Source organism: Epargyreus clarus, unplaced genomic scaffold (genome assembly GCF_041222505.1).
Source record: "Epargyreus clarus isolate Ecla_fem2 unplaced genomic scaffold, WU_Ecla_fem_2.2 ptg000029l, whole genome shotgun sequence".
Classification (NCBI taxonomy): Eukaryota; Metazoa; Arthropoda; class Insecta; order Lepidoptera; family Hesperiidae; genus Epargyreus; species Epargyreus clarus.
This window is the reverse complement of record NW_027332235.1, coordinates 12,885,431-12,902,662: the sequence shown is the minus strand read 5'-3', so window position 1 is coordinate 12,902,662 and position 17,232 is coordinate 12,885,431. Positions and strand designations below refer to the sequence as shown.

Sequence of the window (17,232 nt, the reverse complement as noted above, 5' to 3'; positions counted from 1 at the left end):
GCAACGGCTTGTGCAACGCTGATGAATGCGGCTTCCGGTGGCCACCGACCGCTGACGGCTGCCCTGCTTTCGTATTGTCAAGTCAACATTTTGATTAATTTATTTGTTTGTTAAATAGTGCAAGATTTGCCGTGAATTTTTAATTTTGTATAAATTTTGTGTTAGGGTAGGTACCGTAGTCAAAGTGTAAAACCCTGTTAGGTACTAAACTTCAGCTGCCAGTTTTTCACAGATATATTATGAACCGTTATAGACGGATTCTTGAAATTTTATAGACTGTGTATAGAGTTTGTATTATTTTACAAATATTAGAAATAAAATAAAAGGTAAAAATAAGAAGGGGGTCCAACACAAGAAACTGGTATTTTTCAGTACCTAATGAGCAGACACTTTTTCCCTAATGCATGTAGTTACTATGATAACCAATGTTACAGACACTATGTATAAATACCGTGGTAGGTAAATATGTCGTGGTGGTACGGAACCCTCAATTTACTATTTCGACTCACGCTAGGCCGATTATTTTTTATTATAAGCTTATTCAATCTTACATAAAACTAGTTACCTACTTCAAGTAGAGTAGGTGAATGATCGAGTTATGATGTATTTTTCAAATCGCTGGCCATAATATATAATGGCCATAAAAGTTAACTCCTATGTTGGTTTTTATTCTCGTTTTCAACGTGCATCATAAAGTTTTTATTATAATAAACTAGTAACGTTTAACTAAATAAGAATACCGTGGATTTTATGGCATATTTCCATAAGAACGCGAACCACTTTGCATTTTTCTGTAAGTAATTTGTTTCTGTAAGATAAAAAGCTTTGCTAAGCTTTTGCCTTGCACTGTTATATTTAGATTTAATTTATTTAATTGTATTTCAAAGACAGGCGAAGTTTTCACTGATTTGTTCGTGAATAACTTAACCATTACTTAACGCGATCAAAGATCGTGACACAAGTAAGGCGTCCACATACATTGACACGAATCGCGCTCTGAATGCAAAGTACAGCAAAGAACAGCCGCAATCTAATAAACAAGGACGGTATATCTTTAATGTGTTTAGTTATTTACAACTAGAGACCACGTGCCACATCGACGTGGTTTTCATCGTGAGTACTCGTATTTAGGGTTCCGTACACAAAGGGTAAAAACGGGATCCTATTACTAAGACTCCGCTGTATGTCCGTCTGACCTTCAGTCTTCAGCCACAGGGTTCTATCTCATGAACCTTAATAGATAGAAAATTGAAAAACTTACAGAGTATGTATAATGTGTCAATTTTGTACCAGTGGGTACTCGTATGTGGCCGCTAAAACAACTAAAAATAAAAAAATATATCTCGAAAATAAATGGGGGTTGCCACACAAGAAACATACAAGTAAAAAATAAAAGCTTTTGTTTTTGACCTCTTTACTTGCAGATATTAAAAGGAAATGAACATAGAAATGGATATTTTCTCTTAACGTGGACTGATTTACTTTTTGTTTTCTGGCAATCTCGGTCTAGATCCCAAATGGGAGTGAAGGTACTCGAGAGGCTTATGTTTATGGAATCATCGCTACAATGTTGCCGGGCTACGTTCTCTTCATTTTGTCCTTTTTAGCATACATTACTGATACTTTATCGATTTTGTGTGCGCTGTTCTCGTTTAAATTGCCCTTTGTTAGGTTTCAGAAAGCAAGAATATGTCCAATATACTCTTTGCTTTTTACCCGACTGCACTGAGTGTGGAATGTTTTTCGAGCGTCTATATTGTATTGCTCTATGTACGTAGATTTGGGAGGCTTTATCGTATCGAAAAAGATCAAAGTATATGGTTTTATACTCGTACATTATTATATTTACTTTTAATTTTAATATATTTATTTTATCATGGCAGTATATGTTTCTTGCTTTACAGTTAATTATTTTTAATTTGACGAGGTATTTTGTCGTTTCGTTTTATATTCATAATGTGTTTATAGTCATTTATTATTATTTGGTATATCTATGGACCATTAATATAGTTAAGTAAAAATGATTGAAGAAAGTGTATCGCGTTCGATTACAACGGCTACAGTTAGCGGTTGTGAATCGGAACGTTAATACGGGTCAGTCGAGCGATGGTTACAACTGTTATGGTTACGACATTGGTTTCAAGCAGTGTTTTCCAACCTATTTGTGATTACTTACCAGTTATGAGTCCCTGGTAATAAGAGTCCATTATTACCAGGGATTTGACTGGTAGACTTACCAAACATTTGTTTTTTAAAGTAAATTGCTAGGAGCATTCAAAACAAATTTGAAGAAAGGTTCTAAAGAAAAGTAGTTTAACTGTAAGAAATACTCCTATTTGAAAGGATATTAAAACCGGTATGGTCCGAAAAGGGTACCTCCCTTCCACTACATCTATTTGTAGCGTAAAGCAATTCTTCGTTTCGGTAGATGATGAACGTCTTCAGGAATATCAAAGCATTTATGATACGCTTCAGGTATAACTCATGCTGTATATGAAGTTGGTTATCATGTCCATGAGCAGAAATAAACACGTAATATCAGGACATACTCATTTATTAATTCAATGTTGCAAAAGCCCCCAGTCGTTATAGGTAAATTGTTCTCTTTACAAAATTGATTTCTCCTGGATTTTTTCAACATTAGTTATAAAAGTAATTCGTAATAGAAACTTACCTTACCCACCTTCGATGTACATTAAGAAAATATAAGTATCAAAAGGAAAGACAGCAATTTGCCTTTCCGACGGCACGGAATAAAAACAGCTCTATACTTTCCAGAGACATTTTAATGGAAAGTAATCTATGCAGCATGTCAATTATAGGAAATAAATTTAACCTGACGATCGGCTGCAGCCATTAGTGCCTATTCACATGTACTTCATGATATTCACACGTAACTAATTTATGATGGCGATGATTTAAACATAATGGTGGTTGGACGGTGGTAGAATCCGTGGTTTAACTCTAGACTGACCGCCACACCTATTTCAGCAGTGTTAAGTGCTGCTGTGATTCATTATGAAGAGTGACATACTAATACTAACCTGTTCTGTGAGCGCTTCAGATTGCCATTAAAAGCGAATCTTGCGAAGAATTTGAACTGTAAACGTCGTAAAATGCGATTTCTTCTATGGCGACCCCTAGTAATGTTCAAGATATGTTTAGTTTTAGTATTTGTTGTTATAGCGGCCACCATTCTTAATACACTGTATAAATTTCACGTGTCCGTTTATTACAGTTCTAGACAGAGATGACAGACACATAGACAGGCAGACGGACAGACAACGGAAACTTTGTAATAGGGTTCCGTTTTTACCTTTAATTACGTAAAAACTACAGCATGCTGACGTTTTGTTCCTGCCGTAGTGTGGTTGTCGTGCGTGTGAATAGACCCTCAGACTTTGATTAGGTTCAGAAACTGCACGTTTCCTGGTTACGAGGGAATAATTTAATCATATGATGGCACCAAACGTGATCAGTTATCTTCCTCTTAATGAGTTTGAGATGCTGTGGATATGTAATGTCTTAAAGTATAGGTACGTTCTGAAGGTTTCCTGTTTTTATTTAACATTGTGAGACTAAATTGATAGCTTATAAGCTGCTTTAGATTGATTCTAATTTCTTTGATATATTTCTACGCCACTTTTGGGTATGAGTGTACTCTTAAAATGAAAAGGGTTTATATTTTTAATTGTTATATCGTTGTCCACCACGCTAATTGGTTGATTGGTAGTTGAGAGGGAGATATTCATATCATGACATCAATACAAAGTTCACATTCACCATATTGGGCCGACCTCCATATTGGATTTAAATATAAGTTATTAATTTAATCCTGTATTGTCATTCAAACTAAATGTGAACGCGAAATTACAGCTCAATTAATTGGGGCTAATTATTACCTTCAAATTCTTTTGTATGATTAGCCACTCACATACGTACTCACCTACTTACGAACATAAAGCAAGATAAATAAAAGCTTGTAAAAACAACGAAGTCGATCGATAAAATAACAAACGTAACCACTTCATAAATATTGAACTTACCTCGGTATCATGAAAACAGCATTTGACAAGCCATTATCATATTATTATCTAATATTACCATGTTTTCCCGATATCGTAAACCGCGTCGTAAACTAACGAAAGTGAAAACTCCTTAGCATAGTGTTATGTGATGGTTTCCCATGGACCATCATAAACTCCACCTGCGACCTACGGGTCCGTGCTCTTGAATTATTCAGTACCCCATAAGTTTGGGTTTCGATTTCAAACACTTTCTAAAGACGCGACTGTATTTATTTTAATTTTTAATTGGTCTGAAGTTTATCTGCTGTTTATTGTTCCCTGCAAACTATGACTTTTTGGGATTTCTAGGTCAAGTGCAACCTGCACAGCTTTTTTTTAGATATTCGTACCTGCGATCGGCCACAGATGCGCCGCTACCCCTGAGGACTAAGCTGGAACGCCTCGGAAAAGTCTGTCTCCCTTATCACACCCTTCAAACCGGAACACAGCAGCGCTTAACACTGCTGTTATTAGGTAGAAATAGGTGTGGCGGTAGTGCCGCCGGAGTCGAACCACAAAGGGTTCTACCACCTTTAGACGTACTTACGTACGTTACGTTGGGACGCTTAATATCTACCCTACGGTAAAATGTTACTTAGTGAGTAGGTAAATGTTTTTTTTTTAATTTTAATTAAATTTACATAAACAGTTTACACATAAAGGATTTTTCAGAAATGTTATAAAAAGTAATTCACGAGCGGGGTGTAGAGTCCTAATTAAAATGTTAAAGAATTAATAATTATGATTTTAATTAACATAAAGATAACGTTTACATTTAATTAAAGTAATGAATTTGTTACTAAACGTAAAACAATAGAAAGCAATCATATCAGTTTAGTTAGCGCGATAACCTCCATTATTCATATTCAATATTAAAAATATTCGAAGGTTAACGCTAACATTATATCGTTTTTAAACAGAGATAAAGCGCGTTTTTATTATACGAGGTTTGGTCCGCGGTTTTACCCGTGGTTAAAATTGGAAATAACTTAATATTGTAAATAGGTGCCACTGGGGTGATTTTGAGAATTTTATGCGCGGAGCCCTTATTTTTCTAAGATAGAAATTAACTTAAGTAACTCATTATAATAGCAGTTAGAGTCCCGTTAAAATCGGTACACCCATTTCGGAGATAAACCGAAACAGACAGACAGACAAAAAAATTAATTCATTCATAATACATATTTAGCAATAACCTGTTATTTAGACATTACAAAGAGACACTAAAATTTCATTTATTTTTATAGATGAGATGAATAATAGAAATGATGAACGTAATAGGTCGTTTTCACTCTCGGCGCCTCACGGTCAAGGCGGCGTTCACACGACGGACATTATGCAATATTATATTTAACATGTGAAGGTGCGAACACATTTTATTAATATTCGTTTGATGATTGTTTTATTAATATGAATAACATGAGAGTAGAAACTTAATATGATATGAATAACATAATAACAACATCCTAACTTCCTGAAATGAGTTTGTATGTTTGTTTGTTACGCTTTCACTCTGGCTACCGAATCGATTGTCATGAAATTTTGTACACACGTTGTCAAGAATCCAGTAAAGACCATAGGGTAGCGTTTATCTCGAAAATAAATACTGTTCTCAAGGGATAGATGAAAAAAACTATTGTCATCGACTATTGACCGCGAGCGAAACTGCGGGTAAAAGCTAGTAGTAGGAAAATATTTAATCTGGAGATTCGTCTTTGAATTTTACTCAGAGTAATGACTATAATTTTACATAATATTTCCACAATAAAAAATGACACATGAATTACGAATATCATTCATTGTCACATTTTTTTATTTTTTTGTCTATTGAATTTAGACACGTACATTTGATAAATATTTGTGATTAATTTTAAAATAGTTTAGCATTCTGAGTAAAAAGACCGCGAGTGTGTATATCTACTTCCAGAATAAAAGTATTACAAAACAAAATAATATTACATGATAGCGACGTACATATCGTAATGTGACGCGTCTTATAATATCATAGCTAGAAAATATATATTTTTTAATTACTTTGTAAGTAGCTTTTTCTGTAATACTTGCGTCATTTACCATAGATAACTCTATATGGTGTTAATTTTAGGTGACGGTGTTTGAGGACCAAATGTTAGGGTTTTATAAAATAAGAATTTAGCTGTGTCCATTTTATTTTTGAATAATATAATATATAACAGAAGAAAATATATATCAAATATATTATTTTTAAAACTCAAAGACAAAAACCAAAGATAAGATTTTCTAAATATTTGGTGTTGTAAAAATTCAGTCAAACGTAATTTAAAAATTCCCCACTTATGGTAGCAGCACTTGTACTGTAGTTAATATGATTAATGCTACCATTTCAGTTAATTAGCGCCTGTTTTAATGACGTGTTACGAACCAAGTTTCGTTTTCACTCTCGCCGGCGCTAATCCCACGGTCAAGGCGAGACACGACCGATAACCACTTTGTCCATGATACAGTCATAATTAGACAACTCTAATAACACGCTAACTCAATGTGAGTATCATTTTACTTAATTTCTAAATGCGAGGATCTCATGCATACTTATCTTTCTGTGATATATCATGAAAGAAGGTTTAAAGGTGGTAGAACCCTTCGTAATTCGACTACAGAGGCTGCTTAACTGTTCTTGCTACTTTACAAGGCGTTCCAATTTCTCTTCATATAAATCTTTAAATGAACACAATGTATATGTATTTAATACTGTATTTTTCCAAAATGGAAACATTCGATTCCCGGGCAGGAAAATGGATTAAAAAAACAAATGAACAATGAAAAACGAATGATGCAGTTTTCTTTCTTATCAAAATCGGCCTCGTAACTCGTTATAGCATTTTTCGCTATTTCTTATAGACTTGACCTAGATTTGACCTTGAAGGCCCATTTGAAAAAATCACTCTGTATACTCTTCATATGCCATAATATTACAATAAAACCAATTCTAAGAAAATGATATCTACCACTAGATACGTCACAAGATACATGTTACACGTCGGCTCCTCCTTATCTGTGATGAAGCGATCTTCATACAAACACTAAGTTAATTTTAGATTTTTGGCTCAGCTTGTTGATACTACGAATACGGAATGTTTAATAAGAATCCTTACTTGAAGTCACCGTGTTATAGAAGGGTGAAGCTGTTAGTGATAACGGTACCGGAAAAGTAATTCCAGTCTCAACTAGAAAGTTGATTGTACACGCTCATACATTTCTACGTACACGACGACGATACTTTTAGAGTTCCGCACCCAAAGGGTAAAAACGGAACCCTATTTCTAAGCCTCTGCTATCTCATCCTCTGTCCGAGATAAAGTCCTATGAAAGACAGGGCTCTATGTCTTGAACCAATTTATTAAGCACAAACAAAATTTTAAAACTATCCTATTGTACATTTATGAATATTGCTATGTATGTAAGCCAATTATAGGCGTACACAATTTTCATATCAGGCGTGTTTTCTCTAATATTATTAATTGTTTTTATGTTTGTTGCAGTTCGCCATTGCGTTTGTTCGCGGTAGAATGCCAGCCGCGCTGTGACTATTGGTAAGCAACATATTTTGATAAAGACAATATTTTGGTTATCGTACAGTACATTACGGTTTGTATGACGTTCTTGCCACGAACGTGCAACATGTGGAATGAACTTCCTCCTAAGATATTCTCGGACCGCTACGACATAGGGCTCTTCAAAAAAGCCAAAGCCGGCGATGCATTGGCGACTCCTCTGGTGTTGCAAATGTCCATAGGCGGCGATGATTACATTTCATCTTTTTTTCTTTTTTTTTGTTTACGAGGGGGAAACCTTCAAAAGGTACTTCCCGGGGCCGCTTGCTGGGCGGTTCGAGCTCCCACTCTTGCCACCCGCAACCCCGGAAGCCCCCTTTTAGTCGCCTCTTACGACAGGCAAGATACCGTAGTCCTATTCAGGTAGCACGTCTGCTTAATCGTTAGGCTAAACAATAAAAATCCATCAGCAATCAGGCAGAAATAACCATTACCTACGAACGTTCAAATGACCATTATAGAATTTGCCTGGTTTACCCGATGTTTGAGGATGAGTAAAACCTGATTTTATGATATTCAGTTATATAATTCAACATAAGAAAAATTACCGCAATTAAAATTAAATGCTAATATATTTTAATGACGCTTGCAAGACAGTAAAATTAATGAGTGTTCGCAAACATTCGTAAGTTATTGCAATATTGTCCAAGAAAGTTTTTGACGTATTAAAGAGTAATAAATAATATCATCCTGTTTTATTGTGAGTTAATGGGTACTTAGTAATAAAATGTCTTGATATATTCCACAGCCGAGTGCAGTAGCAATGTAATAATACATTTATTTTATAAACGTCTACGGAGCTAGTAACAGTTAGTAGTAACTAAAATTATAGGTTAGGTATTAACGCGTATACATAAATGTGTTTTAGGAATAATATTTATTTAACTTTCGGCCAAAAAAAAAAAAATCCAATTACATAGAAACTGGAGTAAGAAAAGTAGCTAATGCCGCTAGGAAAGCGGTAATAAATCTCGTCTCAGTTTTAATTATAATTTTCGCAAACTTCGGCGAAGTTTTACGGTGGTTAATTCCTAAGGGGTAGCTTACCCGAGGTGGAAAGTTACAAGAGACTTCCAAGCCGTATATATTATATTTTTTATATTTTAAAAGCAAGCGAGCATTCAATCCACATGATGGTAAGCAGTCGTAGCCGCCTATGGAGACTTATAATCGGTTCCAGATAAGTTTAGATTATAGTATTACCTAAACAGACTAAATATGTATTGCTACCCTTTAGAACTTCCTACTACCTACCCTTTCGGAGTAATAATAAATAATTATCAACCTTACCAGTGTCAGCCTACTACAGGTGTATATTTCAAAATTCATTAATTCATAGGAAAATTGACAAATTTCGAACTTTATTGCGCAAAAATTGGTTTCTATCAGATTAATAATATCGAGCCTAAATCGGGAGACATCGCAGTCTCTATTACCACATGTTCTAAACTAAACTAGTCTACAAAAATGTTTTAGTGGCACAGTAGGAACACCGTATAGCAATTAAGTGAATGCTTGTGGTTAGTGGCTGTGTTACCACAACCACAACCGACGGTGTTCAACCACTATTCATTGAAACAGCTAGTATTGCTATTTAGCTTTCCCATAGCCCCGATGGCAATAGGAACCATCCGCTAGGCGCCTCAATTATGATAATATTGCCGTTTATTTTAATAATATTCGTTTTACAATAATAATTACCTTATTTTATGAATTGTAACTGAACTATAAAGATTACTGCAGTGTATAGACAACTGAAAAATCGCTAATAAATAATATTTAGATAAAGATATTATTTTCTAGTTACGGTTAAACGGTATCAAGCTAAAATTTAAGGGTTTCGTGTTGTTAAAATATGTACGTCTTTAAAGCAGAAGTGAAAAGGAGTCACATTTTGAACAAATGGTCACATTTGACTTATTTCATTCGATACTTTTTTATCTCAACAAGTTGAGTTTTTAACTATACCTATGTTATGAATATTCTACTTGTGACTTAAATAAAAAATAATAGAGCAACGTATAAATAATAGGTCCCACAAGGCCGGCTGCGTTCCAAGTTGCATGTTTGTGATTATGAGCGATATTTTCCCAAAAATCTAGAAAACCTTTTATTTTGCATATGCACTCATGCAAAAGCTGATCTGAAAATGTCATGACTTTCAAACAAGACCTATTAACAGGCTTCCAAATACTCTTCAAATCAACCCTTCAAATCAGAAAGGAACAGCACTGTTAAAACGAACTAAGTAGCCCTACTTACTACTAGTACCGCCGAACTAAAAATATCATTAGACCCATTTTTTTTGCCGATCTCATTGTTGTGATCGGAACGTTGATAAATCTCAGCGTGATACATAATATTTTAATAGAGTGTATCGTAAATAAATCTTCACTTGCGCTAGGGATGCCTATTCTTCCGTAAAGATCGATTTTGACATCGATTCTAATCAGAGTCTGAAGAAACTTGAATAACGAAAAAACCCAACAGGATAAAAGAAGTAACTTCTTATGTACATTAGAATTTTTCGGACATCTGACATCAATTCATTAATTAGTATCGTCCATATTATATTATGGTCCGGATATTCGATTATTTGATTAATCGATATCAGAGCGACATCCCTGACTCGGGCACTTGAACCAGTTATCGAAGTTATTACGAAATTACAATTTCGGTCAGTTGTGTCAAAACTGACAGAATCAGGTAACGTTGACTCGTTGTCCGCACCAATTAGCGAGCATAGAGACATTAGAAATGGCATTACTTTCCTTAAAAGGACGGTGTTTACGTAACGAGGCAAGCGTAATCTTGCAGACGAAATTACTTTACGTTACGGTTCAAAATTAGTTCCAAATCTAACCGGGATAGAGTTTAGAGTTGTAGTCGTAAAGGACAGCTTTCTACGCGCGCCCTGAATAAATGTCGAGCTATCCGCTTATCTTCTTAGCTTAGTCAGCCCGTGCGCCATTTTTGGACCATTATAATACCGGCCTAGTAATGGTCATGGTGCATACGGTACTTTTTTGATTGCGATTTGGAAACGGGTCGAGTACGAATTGCAGAAGTGACGCTTCATATTGGATCAGACTATATTTATTAAGTTAATGGTGTGGAGTGAAGATAAATTGGAAATAGGAATGTCAAAGGTAAAACCAGTTTGGCTTGACCGGGTAGGTACCATCGTCACACCTATTTGGACAGTCTTAGCCCTCAGAAGCAGCAACAATGGCAACTATGTTGACACGTTTGGCTTTAGGTTGAATCCTTGTTCTATATTGCAAACTTACAGTATGTAGTCACTGCCACCTACGGATATAGGTACTGCAATTCTGTTACTCCAATTTTATTAAGTTAAAACTAATTTGAATAACACAAGGATATGTTCAGCTCGTTGAAATCGCCATCTAGCCCTTTCTGTGCATTAACAGAGGCCGAGAGGGGCCAACGAGGCCAATGGGACCAGGTGTTAAGGAGTGTAAAGAAAGTCTGCATTTAAACAATACTGGCCGTAATCACTGTATTTAGTTTCATACGTTCTTGAATTAGCATGATATAAACCTTATTGTCAACTAGTAGTGTAAAATATAGCCTTTGAAACTAGAGATTTGAGGTTCGAATTCAACCTGTAATTTTTCAACTTTGTGTACATTTTAAAAAAATTGTCATTGAGGTACTTCAATAGTAAAATGTAAGGAAATCTTTACTTCTGAGGGCTTGCAAAGGAAATGTTTTTAAAGGTTTATGATGTCTACTATTCGCCCATGGCCGACATGATGGGTTGTGGCCTAAATCCGTCTCAATCTGAAAGGAAACCCATGCACATCAGAGGATTGCTAATGAAATCTTATGTAAAGGGAAATATGACCGAATATATTTCTAACCCTTTCGAAAAGAGCCTTCTTTGCTTTACTGGTATGAGGTATATGTTTTGTACATACTAAAACGCATTATATTAACTTAAAAATATAGTGAGTAATACACCTTAGGCGGTCGTGCCATTTTTGGCCTATTATAATAAGGCCCACCGAGTGAGGGATCGTTGCACGGTTTATGAGCTCACATTACGATTGTCCGTTTTGCATACCGACGAATACGTGTGAGTTATAAACGGATTGGGGGTCATACAATAGTCATACAAATTGGACCCACAGACTTCGAAACTAAATAAGCTTTGACTAAAGGGGACACAGTCAGGTGTTATGTGCCTGTGTTTGGTTTTATTATCATCCTGTAATTTCAGCTTAGTGAGGTTTCACTGGTTTAAAATTCAGTTGTAAGATTTGACCATCACATACATAAGAAATAACAAAGCACCTTAAAGAAAAGCCTGTAATAAACATATAGCCAAATTACTTAGCTTTAAATTTTAATCGTATGTTTTGCTCAATTCGGATATAACCCCAACCAACCTCACTCTTTCATATTTGTTGTACTTTCGATTATCGCAAAGTACTTAATTTAAACACACGAATGTTTATTTTATTATTATTTAATCGTACTTCGGAGCCTATATTCCTAGACAGCTGACCGTAATTACTAATTAGTAGTAAATGGGCAACAACCCATTGTTACGGTCACATTATCGATATTTCGGTAGTAATGTTTTGACACAGAATGTACAGGCGCCACTGTGTGCAAATATTATTCTTCTATTTTGCACGATATTGTTATTAATTACCTGTAGATATTATATAAACAATATACATTGTTTCAGTATGCTTACGTAAACAATTGTTGTGGAATTGACATTATAATACTCGCTATATTGTCTAAAATAGGTACCTAATCACAATAAGTACATTATTCTGTGTGATTTTAAAATTTTCCGGTTGCATTGTAATAACTAATGATGTCATCGAATGATCGCTCGATGTAAACATTTACAAATTAAAGTTACAGTATCAGATTAAAATATTATATTCAAAGTAGATTCTATAAAGCATTATAATTATGATCGTACTAATGCTTCGGAAGGTATTTCGTTTATGAAGAAGCGATTATTAATTCATAAGATACATCTCTCCCATAACGGTTTTTATACAATGTTGACATTCGCTAATGAAACTAAGCTGGAGCTTTTTCACACCACTTCCATCATTTAAGTACTTAATCTGGCCAAATTGGTCATCTTCAAGGACTTTTTATTTCAGACACCGATTTTCTTTTCTGTTTAAGTAAGTGATAATCGATATCTAATATGTACTCATCTAACTTCAATACATAATAAGATGGATAATAAGCAGGCCTGGTACTCGAACTCTGAATCTTCAGCGTGCAAGTCGGATTTTAAAACCTGTCACAACTCCTCTTATTTATATAAATAAAATCGTACTCATAAAATGCGATAACAACTAAATATTTACAAGTTAAAACTTACACTATAAATAAAACTGTTTCACTTACTCTAGTAAATGCCTCTTTGAAATAGAAACAGGCTGTACCACCGTATTGCAATAGGCACAAAACCTAAGTATCTAGATGTACCTACACGCCTATCCGTGTTACAGATAATTGTCTTTGCAGAAATGATGGGACTCTTTGTTCCCGGAACCCTCTCGCGGCGACAGGTTCTCACAAAGGTTCTCGAGGGGAGCCCGGAGTACGGCAGTTAGCTTCCTTTGTATAAACATTGGAAAACGTAGGATACAGATAGGTAGGTAGATAGTGTAGTGACATTAGGAACTAAGGGATGACAGTTCCCTTCTGGGGCGTAATGAATGATTGTTATGTAAGTAGTAAACTCTGTTATGCTGTGTCGGCATCCCCGTAATAATTTACTGTTTTATAAAAGCTGTGTAGCTGTGAGATAATGTATCTTATTTTGGGCCTGGTAAGGAAGCTTATTCCAAAATTTAAGTCAATATATTATTAGAAAGAAAGAAAGAAACAAAGAAATTAGTCTTTATAACATAGAATTGATTGTCGACTGCATTCTACGATCACTATTAGGAATATTATTAGTGATCGAAGACTGCTTAGTGGTCAATAATGTTTTATTACTTAAATATCTCATGATAACTCTTGCAAGAGAAACATTGCTATAATATATATCATAGTGTTATTATTTTAATATGTGAGTCAAAAATCTTAAAGTATTTCAATTTAAAATATTCAAATTAGCCGTTTGTAAAAATAGGATACTTATATAAATTAAAGTCCAGTGTTTTTATTATACAAATCTCAGCAACTTCTATATATTACACTAAACGTACATTATAAGAGTTACAAAATATTAAATTAATCTTGCCTGAAGTATCGTTTTAAATAAATTTAGCATAATTATTTACCTGTCGCTACCTATGTTAAACGGTTAGGTAATCTGATTTAACTTGTTATTATGTCACGACCATATTAATTTAAACCATTACAATTCTAATCAGAATTGATTAAAGTTTGATTTATTTATTTCACGATGTACCGGCGCTAATCAGATTTAAATAAGTAATGATTTTAAATCGAATAGCCGTTTGTTCGACTGAGTGGCAATGAGGTTTTGTAGAGGAATATCAATTGCGTTTAATTAATTTAATTACCTTGCATCGTCCAGTGTTTGCATAAATTACGCTGGTATTTTTTTTAATATATAAATGGACCTTCATTCATACAATTATGTTTATTAAGCCAGAAAATTACTGTATAAAATACTCGACTGATTAAAAATATAGCCTTTGTCACTCCCACAATTCGACACTTCATTTGTTAAATTCAGTTATGAGTTTATGACGTTTTGGCTGCAGGGCGTGGTATGTAGATAATTTCTCTCATAGTAAAACTGCTTTCCAATATTTTAATTTAACATAAGAAGTCCATATACTAAGTAAATAATACTTTCTTCAATGCTTGACTGTTCTCATACGATAATCCTTCTGTAAAAATTATGTATGTTGAATATTTTTCTTGAGGTACACATTAGACATACTTGAGTTTGATTAAGACAGTTAGGCATTATTTTTTGTATTTTGTGGCTGGTAATATTGGCATTATCATAAGTTTTTTTATTATATCCTTAAAATTGTTCAACTATGAATTTGTTACCTTTGCAACTTGCCTCAAATGTATTAACTATTAAGATTTATTACGGAATCATTTATATTCAAATATTTTTTTTATTCCATGAAATAGAAAAATATGATCGAAACTGAAGGCAAAGCGTAGTGTTGTTAAAATATGTAATCCTATGTAAATATGTATCTGGCGTGCTCTTGTCAAATCGTCATTAAGTTTTGAATAATTTACGCGCAGTAAGCGGGTACTACAAATATAAAAAGTGAACATAAATTTGCAAAGTGTTTTTGGTCGTAAAATCTTAGAACATAGAAAGTGGAGTTTGGTTATGAAATTTTATGTTTCTGGTATGGTCGGTTATTTCTTGTTAAATTAGATTATTGGATATTTTAGTTACTTATTGAGCAACATTTCTTCATTTTTTCATGTAATTATTTTAAAATCGACAAACAGCGGTATATAACATCAGCATGTCCATACCATACCTGCAGATTAATATAATATGAAGGAAACCTTGATATAAGAATGGCACCTTAGAGTCTGGGCTTCAAACTTAAGGCTGAAGAAAAATCAAAGGTCTTGTTCAACCCAGAGCAGCAGAAATATCAAAGATCTGGGATTCGAACCCAGCATAGCTAGGTAATCAAAAATCTGGTTTTTATATTCACTTGCACGTCACGCTTTATATATAAGCGTGATTCGCTCCTTATATCACAAAAAAAACTAGTAACAAAAACCGTGTTAAAGGCACGATTAGCATTTAACAAGGCAAGGGGCAGTCGTGACGGCCGCGTCACGGTCACGGCTCGTGCCTTCTAACGCGGGGTGCGTGCGCTGGCGCCGCTATGAATATTGTATTTATTGTAGACTGACCCGGCAAACTTTGTACCGCCTCAAAATCTATTTATCAAATATATTTCATATAAAATATAGCCTATGTTACATGTAGATAATGTAGCTTTCGAATGGTGAAAGAATTTTTAAAATCGGCCCAGTAGCTTTTGAGCCTATTCATTACAACGAAACAAACAAACAAAGTTTTCCTCTTTATAATATTAGTGTAGATAGGTCGAAAAGGACAAAATATGCAGTATCTAAAGCGTTCTAAACGCTCAGTAATGGCGTTTAGATAAGTTAGTTAGTTTAGGAAGGATAGAATATGCAACAAAAGATATATTTAAAGGTAGAAACTTTTGTGGTTTTAGTCTGGTGGTACCAAGGCTGAATCTTACTTTTTGTCAGGTAAGATTGCAGCCAAACGTAAGCCTATATAAGAAGATACGCCACGCCTTTGCTATCTTATAACAGTATTGTAGCGCTACTGTGCTTTAGTTTTAGAGGTGTGGTAAATGAGATACACTTGTATTAGCCATAGTCTTCAAGGGCAGTAACGCTGTGGTCCGCTACAAAGTAGCTGATGTGAATGGCATCTGTTTTACTTTTATTTTTAAATTAAAATTAAACGGTTTTATCGCTAATGCGATTGCGGTGTCCTGATAAAAACTGTATACACAAACAAACATTTAAAATTTAATGGTTTGCATCGTGTACGTAAATCATTTATATGACTATAATAATGAGTGTTACTGTATAATAAAAGACAAACAAAATTTACGACAAGACGTTTATCCGTAAAATTTAAACAATAATAATTTAATCTCCTGTCTCAAATATTATAATTAAGCATGACCGCACTCATAAATTACGGGTCACACTCAAATGAAGTCATAATCACGATCACGAATGAGTAGTGAGCCTGAATATTTTATGATACCGTTATTATATTATGTATAGGTACCGATATAATATCGCACTTGATCACGTTACGTCACTATGCCTTGCGGGATATCATTACCAAAAGTAGAATAAATTAGAATTAAAATTAAGATTTAGGTCATGTTTAGAATCCTAAGTTAGGGTGTTTCTTGTGCCGCTTCTTCATAGCGAAACACTGTCTGAGTAGACTTCATAAAATAATTCCAAGGTACAAGGAGAAGGTCGCGGGTTTTGGATTGCCGTCCGCTTTATACCCTTAGGTCGCCGTCCTCAGCGCTCTGTAGAGGACATTGGGGTCTTTGACGACATCAACTGGAGTCGTCTGATCTCGGTGCCAGTTTCGTGGAAAGAACAGCAGTGTTAGGCGCTGCTGTGTTCCGTTTTCAAGGGTGTGGTAAGGGAGACAGACTTTTCCGAGGCCTTCCAGTTTAGTCCTCAGGAGTAGCGGCGCATCTGTGGCCGACCTCAGGTAGGAATATCTAATCCTATCTGGGGTGAATTACAGATGTCCATGGGCGGCAGTAGCCACTTACCATCAGGTGGACTGCATGCTCGTCTGCTACTCTTATATTATAAAAAAAAAGATATGCGGCCACAGGTACATTAGTATAATGAATTCCAGTTCATTTGTGAACGATCACGTTCAACGTTATCTTGATATCGTTTTTAATTCCTAAACCTTAAGTAATTTAAAAGCCAATTCACTAAGTGTAACATGACGTCACAGGTCATACACTCGCTCATAAAAGTGACACGCGCCAATATAGCATTACCGTTATTATGATTCATTA

The 17,232-nt window shown here is 34.8% G+C and overlaps 1 protein-coding gene across 2 annotated transcripts in view; it reads left to right on the top strand.

Moving 5' to 3' along the window:
• gas2 (growth arrest-specific protein 2) overlaps positions 1–17,232 on the top strand; it is a 142,180-nt gene that overhangs the window by 66,224 nt on the left and 58,724 nt on the right. For both annotated transcript variants that reach the window (XM_073089183.1, XM_073089184.1), the window contains one exon: positions 7,586–7,636. The gene's annotated coding sequence lies outside the window, so the exon portion shown is untranslated. The remainder of the gene's footprint in view (positions 1–7,585; positions 7,637–17,232) is intronic.